General features: G+C 42.2%; 1 protein-coding gene across 3 annotated transcripts in view; it reads left to right on the top strand.

Annotated features, from left to right (window-relative positions):
- The window catches only part of CHLSN (cholesin), a 177,977-nt gene that overhangs the window by 49,667 nt on the left and 117,109 nt on the right, over positions 1 to 11,201 (top strand). The window lies entirely within an intron of this gene.

The raw sequence follows: 11,201 nt of genomic DNA, 5'->3' as shown, positions 1-11,201 counted from the left end.
CACTCTAATTAAAGTCGTCAGCACTGTGTAGGGGGTGTCTCGGACTACCACTACCACTTTCCCCACATTGCCACTGTCAGGGAGTGGTAGTCTGAAGTTGCGGCGACATCAGTTGCCATGACTTCTGCTGAGGTACTTCTAAGGAAAGGATATCAGTCCTGAATATACCTGTTGAACCCAAACCTCATATGTACAATGACTGTCCGACTGGAGCATCAGTTTAACCGCCTGGCGTCGCAGCCTTTTTTTAATTTTGTTTTTTTTCCCTAACCGCCTACCAAAGGCCTTTTTTATTTTTCTGTCAATATAGCCGTGTGAGGGCTTGTTTTGGCAGAACGAGTTGTTGTTAATGGCACCATTTAATGTACCAAATATTGTACTGGCAAATTGAAAAAAAATCTGGGGGTTGGAATGTGGGAAAAAAAAACTGTGATTCCTCCATTGTTTTTTTTTTAGTTTTTTTTTTACGTTTTTTACGGCATTCACTGTGCGGTAAAAGCAACATGTTAACTTTATTCTGCGATCAATATGATTTACGGCGATACCAAACGGACATAGTTTTTTTGTGATGTACTACTTTTACAAAGAAATATAATTTGTTAAAAAAAAATGGTGTCACCGTATGAGTCATACATTTTTTATTTTTACGTCGGAGCAATGTGAGGGATTGCTTTTTGCGGGGCAAGTTTTTTTTTTTTGTTTGGGTCTAGGTTTGCTCACTTTTTATTCCATTTTGATTACATTTTTTTGGGAGGGAGCTAAGGTGATCAAATAACAATTCTCCTCGTAAAGGGAATTCCTTGCAATGCGTAATATACAGTATAAAAAAAAGAAAACCTATACTGCCTTTTTGAACTTTAAAATATATATATTTTTTTGCATTACTTAAAACTGACACTTGCTGAGTATGGAGCAGGCTCCACCCGTGAGCCCACTCCATACCCCCCCCCCACCCAGCCAGGTAATGGGAGCCTAATGGTGGCGCAGAGAATCCCTCTAGGTCTATTTTATGGAGCCATACGTACTCCCATGTGCCACCATCTAGAGTTCTATGTGTGCTATATTATGGATCTGTACCACACGGATCTGTAATACGGCCATATGCATGAGCCCAACTGTGGCGTCATAGCCACTAACAAGTATGAAATGTTGATAGTCGCCCAATTGAAAGGTAGTTCTACCATACGTCTCGGTTTATATCCTTGTTCATTTCTGTTTCCATATTTACGTTTATTTTTTCTTCCGGTAAAATATTTGCTTGCTTCTTTTCTGTGTGTATGAGTTCGAAACAAAGAAAAAAGAATTGAACTTACAACGTTAACACCGTAAACGCATCCCGTGCGTGTGTGTGTGTGTGTATGTATGTATGTATGTATGTATGTATGTATGTGTATATATGTATTTGTATATATATACACTACCGTTCAAAAGTTTGGGGTCACCCAGACAATTTTGTGTTTTCCATGAAAACTCACACTTATATTTATCAAATGAGTTGCAAAATGACTAGAAAATATAGTCAAGACATTGACCAGGTTAGAAATAAGGATTTTTATTTGAAATAATAATTTTCTCCTTCAAACTTTGCTTTCGTCAGAGAATGCTCCATTTGCAGCAATTACAGCATTGCAGACCTTTGGCATTCTAGCTGTTAATTTGCTGAGGTAATCGGGAGAAATTTCACCCCATGCTTCCAGAAGCCCCTCCCACAAGTTGGATTGGCTTGATGGGCACTTCTTGCGTACCATACGGTCAAGCTGCTCCCACAACAGCTCTATGGGGTTGAGATCTGGGGACTGCGCTGGCCACTCCATTACAGATAGAATACCAGCTGCCGGCTTCTTCCCTAGTTCTTGCATAATTTGGAGGTGTGCTTTGGGTCATTGTCCTGTTGTAGGATGAAATTGGCTCCAATCAAGCGCTGTCCACAGGATATGGCATGGCGTTGCAAAATGGAGTGATAGCCTTCCTTATTCAAAATCCCTTTTACCTTGTACAAATCTCCCACTTTACCAGCACCAAAGCAACCCCAGACCATCACATTACCTCCACCATGCTTGACAGATGGCGTCAGGCACTATTCCAGCATCTTTTCAGTTGTTCTGCGTCTCACAAATGTTCCTCTGTGATCCAAACACCTCAAACTTCGATTCGTCTGTCCATAACACTTTTTTCCAATCTTCCTCTGTCCAATGTCTGTGTGCTTTTTCCCATATTAATCTTTTCCTTTTATTAGCCAGTCTCAGATATGGCTTTTTCTTTGCCACTCTGCCCTGAAGGCCAGCATCCCGGAGTCGCCTCTTCACTGTAGACAGTGACACTGGCGTTTTGCGGGTACTATTTAATGAAGCTGCCAGTTGAGGACCTGTGAGGCGTCTATTTCTCAAACTAGTGACTCTAATGTACTTGTCTTGTTGCTCAGTTGTGCAGCGGGGCCTCCCACTTCTCTTTCTACTCTGGTTAGAGCCTGTTTGTGCTGTCCTCTGAAGGGAGTAGTACACACCGTTGTAGGAAATCCTCAGTTTCTTGGCAATTTCTCGCATGGAATAGCCTTCATTTCTAAGAACAAGAATAGACTGTCGAGTTTCACATGAAAGCTCTCTTTTTCTAGCCATTTTGAGAGTTTAATCGAACCCACAAATGTAATGCTCCAGATTCTCAACTAGCTCAAAGGAAGGTCCGTTTTATAGCTCCTCTAAACAGCAAAACTGTTTACAGCGGTGCTAACATAATTGCACAAGGGTTTTCAAGTGTTTTCTAATCATCCATTAGCCTTCTAACACAGTTAGCAAACACAATGTACCATTAGAACACTGGAGTGATGGTTGCTGGAAATGGGCCTCTATACACCTATGTAGATATTGCATTAAAAACCAGACGTTTGCAGCTAGAATTGTCATTTACCACATTAACAATGTATAGAGTGTATTTCTGATTAATTTAATGTTATCTTCATTGAAAAAAACTGTGCTTTTCTTTAAAAAATAAGGAAATTTCTAAGTGGCCCTAAACTTTTGAACGGTAGTGTATATGTATGTATGTATGTTTTTTTAATCTTTTTCTTTTATCCTTTTGCTTTGGTATTTATGTCTTTTTGTTTGAGTCTCGTTTTCTGTCTTGGGATGTCTTATGTTTGATCATCACCCAGTGTAAAGCTGAGGAAATTCCCATTGATTTTGCATTTGCTCTCGTTAATGACCATAATTCAGGCTGATTTCTATTTCGTGTAATGTCCCTAATTACTTTTGATGACAGAAAAGCAGGAAAAGCCTTGTGTTTTATCTAAATGATATATGGTGTGTATCTATTCGACCCAATAATTACCCATTTCCAGTAGTAAATTTGTCCCCTGGATGTAATTTATCAACATTTCTGTTTCATCTCTTAATATAGCTTGCGTGAAATTGTTTTTGTATCTTTATTATTTGAAAATAGTCCTTTAATTAATAAATCCGGACATCTGCACTAAGGTCACAGCGAAATCATAATGCTTTTTTTCTCGCAATGAAAATATATCAAAGAGCCATTTTGGTTTTACACAAAATTCCCACTCGACGATGATTTGAACCGTGAAGAGACTTGAACCATGTAGATCTCTGTGCATGAAGCATTTACGAAGGCACGCAGAGTCCATATGGCGCTGTTTTCCTTAGTGTATGGCCACATGGTGCATTCCATGAAGCTTGCCTCAATTATTTCCGGCCTGATTTTGACTTCTATGGATCATATTGTGTCTTCATACAATTTAAAGCTTTTACGGAGCCGTAATATAGCCATGTGTAAGAGAGCTTTGAAAAAGTGACATCTTATCCAAGTAGTTGTCACTAACCTCGTGCTATCCTAAATTAGTCAGACGTCACCTGACTAGTTGCATGTTCATTGGTCTGAGCAATGACAAAAAAATGTAAGGCTTTTTTATAAGGGCTTTCCCTGGTCAGAAAGTGATTCATTATATTGCTAGAATATGACATCACTTTCTGAACATTTAGGGTCTGACTTCCAGGACAACCACCAAACCTGAGAATGAAGGGGCTGCAGCCCTAAACCAGACCCCTTCAAAGTTATTCCCTGCTTAGCGGCGCCACCAGCTGGACCGGGAAATGCAACACTGCCCTATTCATTTGAACGGAGCTGTGTTGCATTTACCTGCACAGCGCTATGCTATCACTTTTTGAGATGGAAAAACCTCTTTAAACATAAATTTAGACTTAAAGGGGTTGTCCAGGCACGGGACTGTTTTTTATATGGATGACCTATCCACAGGTCAGTATATGATCGGTGGGGTTCTGACACTTTAACAACGCACCGATCAGCTGTTCCGGCTGCCTCCGGACACGCAAAATCTATGCAGGGTCTGTGCTGGAAGAAGATGGCTTCTACCACAGTATAGCGGCCGTGCTGCAGTATGGCAGCTCTGCCCCTATTCAAGTAAATAGTAGCAGAGCTGCAGTAACCCCGCAAAACAGTGGTCTGGTACTTCCGGCACCGACCCTGCATAGCTTCCAGAGGCAGCTGCAACAGCTGATCGGTGCGGGGTCAGAGTGTCTGACCCCCACCGATCATACACTGATGACCTATCCTGTGGATAGGTCATCAGAATAAAAAAACAGCCCCATGCCTGTCTGGGACATATCAAATAAGGGCTGCAGGCAGGGTATGGGCTAGAATAAGAAAACAAGTTATACTCCCCTACTAAATCTCCCACCACTCCAGCGCTACTGCTTCGTTGGTCTCCGCTGGTCTGTTTTCCGAAGCGTTAACGCCCTGTTTGGCTACAACCAATCACTGGCCACGGGAATAACGGGCCATTCTTGGCAGCATCACCGCTGAGAACAGTGTTTGGCTGCAGCAGAACTGGACGTCATTACTTGCTGTAAAAGTTTACAGACTGGCGGAGACCACCGGAGCAGCGGCACTGGAACGGGGTGGGAATTTAGTAGGTGAGTGGCTAGTTTTGTTATTTTAGCCCATACCCTGCCTGCTGTCTGTGTTAAACATGTCCCGGGCATTCCCTTTTAAGATTCATATTTGGACATCTTCTGGCAGAAGGTGTCATTGTTGGGGCACCGTTCGCTGGGATCCTCACAGTTCTCAAGAATAGAGGGACCCATGGATTTAAGCTTGAGATCTTCGTATCTCTGATTCCTGTCGATAGGTCTTTTATTAAACCATTGGGCTTGTAACGTGCCCTGGGCTCCTTCAGTATCACAGACCGCCAACAATGTCACCTTCTGATGTGCCGCAATGGCGTGTCACAAGATGTCTAAAGTAAACTCTTTCTTTAAACATCTATTCAACAAATGGTTTGGTCTCTTTTCCATAAATCCTGTTTACCCAATACTGCTATTATAAAAGTGAATTAGAAGGCAGAAGTGTCACACCATGAGAACCAGCTCATCAGATTAATGAGCGCCCCTGGAGAATCGCAACTGTTAATCATGACGTCTCCACAAGACAATGCAATAAAGGTCGGGAGCACCGCAAAGTCTTGAAAATAATTGCATAGCAGCGGGAAATTGTTTTTATTGTAGCTGATTTCCTTTTTGACGCAAACATTAAAATTCACTTATTTCTTTTATGAGCAAAAAGCTTTTAGTTTCCAGCTATAGCCTTTAATAGGAAAATATTAACTGGAGGTCGGCATATATTGTACTGAGCATTGTGGTAGATCAGAGACTCTTACCTCCGTTGCGCGCCGTGCTCCCCGTTATTCTAGCTGCTTTCAAATTATTTCTGCAATTTTTTCACGTTGAAATAGGATTTTGGAATGAAAACAGCCTCTCGTGAGAGTACAGGAGTGCCACCTGCATGAATATTTTCCAGCCAGCATGGGTATTCACATAACTAATTTCCATCATTGTTCCCATGTACTTATAAGCCGGCAGGAGAAGTGTACAGTAAGGGTATGTTCACACGGCAGCGTCCGTAACGGCTGAAGGAGAAAACCGCTCCGTAATTTCAGCCGTAACGGCATGTTGAGGCGCTTTTTCACTGCGTCCATTACGGACGTAATTGGAGCTGCTTTTCCATCGAGTCAATGGAAAACGGCTCCAATTACGTCTGAAGAAGTGACATGCACTTCTTTGACGCGGGCGTCTTTTTTACGCGCCGCCTTTTGACAGCGGCGCGTAAAAAAAATTACCGTGTGCACAGAGCATCAGAAGACCCATTCTAATGAATGGGCAGATGTTTGCCAACGCTATCGAGGCCCATTTTCGGACGTAAATCGAGGCGTAAAACGCCCGAATTACGTCCGTAAATAAGCCGTGTGAACATACCCTAACATTCAAGTGAATTTATATGTTTTATCAAGATATCGTTTTTGGTCCAAAATTCTATGCTACGTTTATAGCGGTCCGAGTTCTGTTTTCCCTGACACAGAGCTCAAAATCCTCTGCATGGACATAGAGTTTAATGATAAAATTCAGGCCGCCTGCAGACGCTTGGCTTTATACGGTTATATAATTAGAGGGGATGTTGCCTCTCCTGACATGTCCGTTTTAGTCAATGCTTGTATTCCCCATGAAATAACAATTCTGTAGCATTTTTTCTTAGAACTCTACGTTGCATAGTTCCTCTGTTATTCCTCCTAGAAATTTACGGATAAATTGACGACTGGGTGTTACTGGTTAGGGTGTGACCCCTACACAAGCTCACACTGTCCAATCCGGGCTGATAGAGTGAGACAGGTTAGGGACACACCCCTTTGAAAAGGGGAACGGTAACACCCAGTTGTCGTCTTATCGATAAATTTCTAGGAGGATTATCAGAAGAATGGTACAACAAAGAGTTCTAATAAAATATGTTCCATGGTTACCTCATGGGGAATAACAAGTATTTACTAAAACAGACATGTCAAGAGAGGTGACAGGTCATCTTTAAGTTAAATTTATAAACAGTATGCAGAAAGCGCCCTCTAATGGTGACTGTAGGCAGCCTACGTATTATTTTTTATAGCGGGTCTGTCACATATTTATGCTGAGGGCAGCATAAAGAAGTGACCGATGTTCTGATAAGTGACAGTAGTCTAAAATCCACGTCTTTCACTTCTTTATGCTGCCTCTTTAAATCTATGTCTATGCTGGGGATTCGATGTTATGTACTAGGGCTTGGCAATTAATCGAAAAATAATAAAAATCGAAATTCAGCGCAATTTACGTCATCTTGCGTATTTCGGTTTTATCAATTCTTTTCTCCTGATTTAAACTGTATCTGCATCTTAAAGAGGCTCTGTCACCAGATTATAAATGCCCTGTGTCCTACATAATCTGATTGGCGCTGTAATGTAGATAACAGTGGTTTTTATTTTGAAAAACGATCATTTTTGAGCAAGTTATGAGCAATTTTAGATTTATGCTAATGAGTTTCTCAATGGACAACTGGGCGTGTTTTTACATTTTACCAACTGGGTGTTGTACAGAGGAGTGTATGACGCTGACCAATCAGTGACTAATCAGTGTCCTGCACTTCTCATTGTTCCAGCCCAGCTTCTTTCACTGCACAATCACACTGTGCTGTGGATCATCCTGGGCTGGAACAATGAGAAGTGCAGGACACTGATTAGTCACTGATTGGTCAGCGTCATACACTCCTCTGTACAACACCCAGTTGGTAAAAAGTAAAAACACACCCAGTTGGTCATTAAGAAACTAATTAGCATAAAACTAAATTTGCTTATAACTTGCTCAAAAATGATAGTTTTTCAATATAAAAACCACTGCTGTCTACATTACAGCGCTGATCAGATTATGTAGGAGATAGAGCATTTATAATCTGGTGACAGAGCCTCTTTAAGAACGCAGATGCAGTTGACACCAATGGTAGAACAGGGGACCGTAAGGTCCCTGCTCTACCATTCACTATGGTTTCAACTGTGTTTTTATTGAAAATTTTCAAAATATACATATGGCTTATAGATGCATGGAAGGCCATGCAGTTCACATGACAAAACAGTAAATTTCAATAGACAAACAAGACATCAGGGAAAAGACACAGGGGATAAAGGGGGGGAGGGATAGTCGGAGCTCAACCAACAACCTAATCTTGGGATATCTGTATCCAGTACTTATCCCACGGGTCCCACACCACTTTAAACCTATCCAGTTCATTGTCAATAGAGGCCGTCATATATTCCATTGTACGTATTTCCCTAATTCTAGTTACTAAGTCGATGTGGGAGGGAGGGGTTGTCTGTCTCCATTTCCATGCTATCAACGTCTTAGCGGCAGTGAGAAAGTGTCGAAAGAGTCGGGCTTATGATTTCCCCAAAGACCTAGGGGGGACGTTCAGGAGGTAATGAAGAGGGTCTAGAGGAATATCCTGCTGCAACACCGCCAATGCAAAATTCCTAACCTCCAACCAATACTGTTGTACCAACGGACAGCTCCAGAAAATATGGAACAGGTCCCCTCTCTGATTTCTACATCGCCAGCAATCCGACGGAATACCCGGATTGAAGCTATGCAGAAAGGCAGGGGTGTGGTACCAAAACATAAGGATTTTATATTGGTTTTCCTTATATGCAGTGCAGATGGAGGTTTTAGCTGCTTGCGTCCAGATAATCTGCCATAATGAGAGAGGGATGGATTTATTCAGCAAGGACTCCCACTTCAACATGTACCTATGCCCAGGTGGAGGGGAACCCTCCGGGGATAGCAATATTGCATAAATGGCGGAAATAAGCCCCCTAGTAGTGGTAGCATACCGACATAACCTTTCGAAACTACCATTCACTATGTATCGCTGGACATGAGGCAGTGACGTCATTGTGCCGAGCTGCACAGCCCAGAGGAGCAGAGGGATCTCCTCCACTCGTCATTGCGTTTCCATCTCTGACTGCCCATTTACATCAATAGGAGGCAGAGAAAGCATTTTTTCGCGTCGTTTTTTTGCCCGTGGCGCTCAATGGCCGCAGCCGAAAAATGCGCCAAAGAGTTCAGTCAGGTCAAAATCTGCCTCAAAATTCCTGAAGAAGTTTTGAGGCAGATTTTTCTGCCTGCAAAAAAACTCACTGTGAACTAGGCCTAACTGTTTCTCTAAAATATAACAACTCCGCTAAGCTGTCAGGGGTGTGTCTGACGACAACGTAGCTGACTGTTTCCAAAGACAACCAGCAGAAGTTGGAATGCGGCTCTGGAGCTTAATGTAAGATGTAACTCTGGATCAGTACAAGATAAGGCCTCATGCACACGGCCGTGCTGCATTTTCGTGTCGTGCTCCCATACAATGCATGGGAGCACAGCCCGCAAAAAACGAAAAGTAGGACATGCTCCATATTTCCCGGCCGGGTTCTACGGCACGGACACCCTTCCGTAGCGATACGGAAAGGTGTCCTTGGCTAATAGAACTAGGTGGGTCCGTAATTGCGGAGTTTTTTTTACGTCGTGTGCTTGGGGTCTTATTCAACTTTGATCAAAATTTTGTGTATACATATAAACTGTAAATCATCCTCAAAAATGGCAATCCTATGGTAGTTGTGGAAACGTTTAGCGGTCAGGGTTTTTGCTGAGCACGGGGAGTTATTTCTTCATCTCTCTCATTTAGAGTATTTTACCTGTGTCTGCAACACAAACATTGTGCAAACATTCAAAATCTCATTTTCGTATAGATTATTGATTGCTTGTACCATAAGATATGTACGAACATTAAAAGATCATTTTGCTGATAATTCCCAGGGCGGTATAAACATCTGTGTATATCGTGCTCATTTTCAGCGAAACCACAAATTAGAACTGCACTTTCCACAGCTAAGTATCTGAAAATCTTCTTTCGCACACCAGATGTCCCCTGAAGATGAAGTCTATAAATCTTACAGTAAAACATACCCGCTGTATTATTATGCTGCACTCACTCCCAATTATTTTCATAAAGTTTTAATGAATTTTATGAAACGTATAAACCAACTTTTTTTTATCAATGAATATTGTTACCTCTCCTGGGTTCAGTGGGGCCTAAAGTAGCCACTCACCTGAAGGTGCCACTATCTTGCTAACCAGCACCGCCTGTCAGTACCTCATCTAAGTGGTCTTCTGTGCTGGGTCTTGTTACCATGGCAATTGGGACAACCCGATGACGTCACCATTGTCTGGTTGTTTAAACCTACTTGGCACAGACTTCCATTGCTTAGCGTCACTATTTGCTCTGACTCTCTCTAGACTGCTTTTCGGTTGTGATCCTTGGTCCTGACTTTTTGTGTTTTTTTTTAGTACTGATTATTGTCCTTCTAGTTGTCTCCTTGGTCCATCTGCTTCAGCTCACACACAGTCCTGACTATATATAGTCTGGTTACAGTTATGACTCCGGCTACAGTTCTTGACTAAGGCTATGTCATTGCCCGCTAGCTTTGGCCCAACTTCTTTCTCCGCTCTAACTATTGTCCTACTTGTTGCTTCATATTCTGGTGCCTTCCACCTGTTGGAGACTTCTCTTGAGGCTGCCACTTGCCTTACCCTGCAGTAGCTCATACCCTCATTATGAATTATTGGAGTTTTCACTCGGAAACTGGGTATCCACGCGATATGCCAAAAACATCTGATAGAGGTTGGGCCACCCTAGGAAATTTTGGGGTTTTGGGCAATTGCCCAGTTTCATACCACGTACAACCAACCTTGGCCAAATTACTCAGATTAAGAAAAGTGTAGCATTAATCTAAGACCTCATGCACACGACTGTAATAGTATTGCGGGCCGCACAACCATGGATCTGTTGCGGTCCATTTGTCTGCAAAAAACACTTTTTGCTGTGCACCCGAGTATCCTCAGGATTCACGGATCCGCAGCAAAAAAAATTATTTCACCAGTTTGTGAAGCCGCAAAGCCGGACTGTAAAATTACTTGTCCTGAGTTTTTGCTTTTCAGATTCACGGCCCATGCAAGGTTCCGTGAAAACCACGATTGTGTGCATGGGGCCATAGAATGAATGGGTCCGCAAATTATCTGCAAAAATGGGGATTGATTGCGGACACAAAAGCACAGACGTTGGCATGAGGCCTAAGGGCAGGACTTTCTAATTTTTTTTTCTTTCATACTTTTTTTTTCTTTGTCTATTTCTTCCTCTTTTTTTCTTTTCTTTCACTTTTTCTCTTTCACTTTTTCTTTCTTTGTCTTTTTTCTCTTTCTTTCCGTCCTCTTTCCTTCCCTCCTCTTTCCTTCCCTCCTCTTTCCTTCCCTCCTCTTTCCTTCCCTCCTCTTTCCTTCCCTCCT

Source organism: Rhinoderma darwinii, chromosome 6, assembly GCF_050947455.1.
Source record: "Rhinoderma darwinii isolate aRhiDar2 chromosome 6, aRhiDar2.hap1, whole genome shotgun sequence".
Classification (NCBI taxonomy): Eukaryota; Metazoa; Chordata; class Amphibia; order Anura; family Rhinodermatidae; genus Rhinoderma; species Rhinoderma darwinii.
This window is presented reverse-complemented; position numbering and strand designations above follow the sequence as displayed.